Raw genomic sequence first — 4,516 nt, forward strand, 5'->3', positions numbered from 1 at the left:
AGTGTAATCGTTGATTACACATGAGATGGTGGCAGCATCGGGATCTTTAAGTTTTAGAGGAATGTGACCTAAAAGAATTGAGCTCACATGTTCGACCAACCGGACTTGTTTGTTCATGTGCACCCTAGACTTGAGTTTTTTTATGCACAAGTCATTGAGGAACTTGGCATACGCGGGCACTTACTTGATAGTATCTAGGAGAGGAATATTGACCTTAACTTGCCTCAATGTGTCCATGATGGACTCAATATTAGTTTCCTTCTTAAACCTTGAGGGTCCATGAAGGGCTGTAGGGTATGGCACTAGAGGAGCATAATGGAGAAGTGCTCCATCATTAGAGTTGGTAGGAGTCTAGATATCAGTTACAGAATTGGAAGAAGGAGGATTACATGATTTAGTGTCAGGCTTTTCCCTCGTCTTCTCCCTACCTTTTTTTTTTTGTCTAACTTTTTCCCAACCTTATTATTTACCTCCATACCACTCCGAAAAATAGTCAAAGCTTGGGCTTACTCATAATATGACGAGGGACTAGTAGTCGGCTCACATTCTACCTTGTACTGACCCTTAGGGTTCACTAGAGGCTGATTTGGCAGCTTACCCTCATCTCTCCTACTCAACGATGTAGCTAGCCTCTTGTGGCTTCTAGCTTAGAAATAGACTAGAAATGGGAGTGGAGTAACTGCCAAACAGCCTCAATGCCCTTAAGGTCTTTTAGCACCGTCTCCTAAAAATATCTATCATATTGAGGCAGAGAAGGAGATGGTTGCTGATAAGCCGAAGGTCGAGGGGCAGACATGAAAGGATTTTGAGAGTTTTGAAATACGTGAGGAGGTGGAGCAGTGGGTGGTTACTGAGGTCTTTGAGCTAAAAAATCCAGAGCTTGTGGCCTCCTTGAAAAGTTAGGATGTTTACTCCACTACGGATTGTACTTGTTAGAGTATAGGTCATTGGACAACATGTCTTATCAATTTTGGGTGGCTTTAACTTTTTCGTGCACAAAATTAGGAGTGGGAGATGCATGGGAAAAATTATAGCAAGTGTGAGAGGAGTCAAAACATATGGCATACACCTCAGCACACGTCACCGATGAAGGTGATTTTTCATAGGACAAAACCTGATCTAGTTTCTTCACGATGGTGTGCAAGGTGCATCCCAGGTCATGGCCAGTGGCTAATTCATAGACTCCTTTGGGAGAGGAGAAAGAAGGTTGGGAGGGTCTACGTGCAGCAATAGTATGCTTTTGAGAATTCTTGGTGAGGGTTTCAAAAAGAGTCCAAGCCTCATTATTTTGCTTCGTGAGGAAAGTACGTCCACAAGATGCATCAACCATGGACCGATCACGCTCATCTAACCCTTTATAGAAGGTCTAAACTGATTGCCACCTAAGGCCTTGATGATTAGGGCATTTATGTAGAAGGTCCTTAAAGCGTTCCCAAGTCTCAAAAATTTATTTCCCATCTATCTGTGTGAAAATAGTGATTGCCTTCCTTAGCTAGTTAGTCTTCCCAATAGGGAAGTACTTTTTCAAGAACTCGTGTTGCATGGTGGCCCAGTTGGTCACCGAGTTCAGTTCTAAGGAGTTCAGCCAATATTTGGCTTTATCCTTCAAAGAGAATGGGAATAGCCTCAATTGGAGGGCATCATCACCAAAGTTGGGTATACGAATGGTGGAACAAATTTTGAGAAACTCATCAAGATGCTTGTATGAATTTTTAGTTGAATTAGCAAAGAATTTGGGAAGCATCGAGATGGTAAAGGTATTGATTTCAAACTGTGCTGCCTCGACATTCAGAAATCGGATACAAGATGGCAAGGTGTATGCATTGGGGGTTAAGTAGTCTCTAGGGGGCCAAATAGGTTGCTCTTCCACCGCAGGCTGGCAGGGAGTCTGAGGTTCCAAGTTATGAAAGGCGGGAATCAGTTGACATTCAGCCATGAATTTAGGTTCGGAAGACTCGGCTAACTCTGGGCTAGAGATAGATTTCTTAATTAACCTACAGGATCTTTCCATCTTAAGGTCTATAGGCACTAACTTAGGATCCAAAGAGCACAAACCCAGCATATACACATGCAACACACAATCAAGACTTCAAATATAAAAAATAAATAAATAAATAAATAAATAAATAAAAACAAAACATGTAGTGCTCTAAACTAGAAATTGGCTTACTACCATAACTAAGTCCTCGGCAACGGCACCAAAATTTGGTAGGCTCTCCAAGGCTTGGGTCCTTAACTACCAAAGATAATATTTATAACCTAACTAAGCCTAAGTTTTGTAGAATGATGAGTGAGTCGGGTGTCAAACTTTAGCTACTCAGCGCAATTGTTTATTAGTTCCAGCCAAATTTACTATGCTGAAACAAGAATGGAAAGAAGAGTTTGGTGGTGTTTCTATTAACTACGAAAGCAAGTAAATTACATTGACACTACTCCTAAAAAGAAGGTCTCAAATTATGAATCCAACTTAGGTTGACATTCGTGATAGCTATATTCGGTCAGCTATCCATACTAGGTCAGACGGTCAAGTGAACCATTCGAGTGGCATAGGGTAGCGAAGGTGCACCAATCGTCCAGAGCATGATCGAGAACCAGGGTATACCCTTGTTGGCCTAACAAGGCTTTTCAATCTTATTTTGATGATAACAAATGAAGGATATTTTAACATGTGTTGTTGAGTGACTTTATTTCAAGATCAAGTAAAATAACACTCATGATCATGGAAGCAAGCTGGAAATCAAAGTCAATCAAGTGAAAGCTTCTCAGAATATTGAAGCAATAAAATACAAATGAAGAGCTTAAAGGCTAAGTAGGACTTGAAGTAAAGCTGAACCTTAAGAAACTTGAAGACTTAGATCTAAATGAGATTATACTTAGAAAGATATTTGTAAGTACTTCAATCTAATACTATTTAGATATATGAAGCTCTTTAGGATCAAAAGACTTAAAGACCATCTCTTGAAAAAAAAAAACCCTTGAAAATGATTTTGAAAAAGTTGTATTTTAGTTTTTCAAAATAAACTAAAGTTTAAAAATCAAAAATGAAAATATTGAAAAAGAATGGTTTGTCCAACCGACTAACCATTTTTGAATTAAGTTCAGCCAGCCAACTGACGAACATAAAGAATGAAAAAACCTGCCCAGCTAACTGACAATTTAAACTAAGATTAGTCAGTCAACTGACACCCTAATCTGTCCAGTCGACTGACCATTTTTGAACTGTGTTTAGTCGGCCGACTGACCGTTTTTGAAATAATTTTTGGACAAACAGAACACTGTCAGCTGCCTGTCTAGCTAACTAACCTGCACAAAATTTGACTCAGTTGAGTGAGTCAACCGACTGACTCCATGAAGTTTTTGAAATTCAAACTAAATGGGAAGTTTTTCAAAATTAATTCTAGGATTTCAAATCTTTTGTGGTATTGACCAAACACTCCAAGTCAACTTGGTAAATAAGAAACTCTTCCACAAAAGAGTCTATAAATACCTCCCTTGCTCAATGAAAAAAAAATGCTCAAGCATTACAAGCATTCAACGTTTATACTCTCCTAAATCCATATGTGCTCACACTTTTGCTAGGAGAACTCTATGAAATTGTTGGTTGATCAAAAGCCTTGGTTCTGATTTGCAACTAAATTTTTCTCTATCTATAAGAAAGATCCTTTGGTGACATCTAAATCTTGAGCTTCGTATTTTCTATTTAATAATTTCTTTGAAGTATATTAAGTGCTCTAAGTTATACAAATTTGCTCTTTTTTGAGAGTGTTTTTGTATGCAGAGTTTATCTTGTATTCTTGCATTGGTTTTGATGATTCCAGGTTGTTGGATTGTTGGCTAAGCGTGGGGTATCGCTTAGATAGGTGTAGCTCTAGCCTACTGAAGGAGTGACCGAGTGTGAGGTATCACTTGGAGAGGCGGGCTCTAGCCTACTAAAGGAGTGTGTAACGGTTTTGTTCCACCCGAAAAGGAACAGGTATAGTGGAATCCTTAGGTGGTTTGCCTAAGGCGAGGACGTAAGCTGAGGATAAGCCGAACCTCGTAAAACAGCGGTGTCACTCTCTTTCCCTTATTCTCTTTAAATTCCAGCAAAAATATAACCTATGTGGATGTTATAATTCTCTCAATCATAAAAAAAACGTGTATTGGAAATTAAATAAACCAAAGCTTAATTTGTTCTTAGGATTGCGGAAACCATAAGGGAGTGCGTTGATTGGTTAACAACCCAAAACCTATTAACTGAAAGTTTATTTGAAATCTAATTTTGGAAAGAGTAATTGGATGTTATTTTGATTATCAATTGAAAGGCCAATTACATTCTCTACAAAGCTTACATATTCATATTGTCACACCCCGAACCCCATTTATCATGGTTCGGGTTCTTACACATATACACAAGGTTGCAAACAATCAAGTTGAATATTGCCAAAAGAATTGCCGAGCATATATTGATTAGTTACTTATATTGTGGTTGATTGGTTTTAGTAGTTAATTGATTGTTTATTTGTGTTGTGGTTGT

General features: G+C 38.5%; 1 non-coding gene across 1 annotated transcript; it reads left to right on the forward strand.

Moving 5' to 3' along the window:
• Positions 1 to 1,388: 1,388 nt before the first annotated feature.
• On the forward strand, positions 1,389 to 1,495 carry LOC131159015 (small nucleolar RNA R71). The gene has a single exon (XR_009137629.1). It is a non-coding gene; the product is annotated as a small nucleolar RNA R71 (small nucleolar RNA).
• Positions 1,496 to 4,516: the final 3,021 nt, after the last annotated feature.

The sequence above is a fragment of the Malania oleifera genome, chromosome 6, assembly GCF_029873635.1.
Source record: "Malania oleifera isolate guangnan ecotype guangnan chromosome 6, ASM2987363v1, whole genome shotgun sequence".
Lineage (NCBI taxonomy): Eukaryota > Viridiplantae > Streptophyta > Magnoliopsida > Santalales > Ximeniaceae > Malania > Malania oleifera.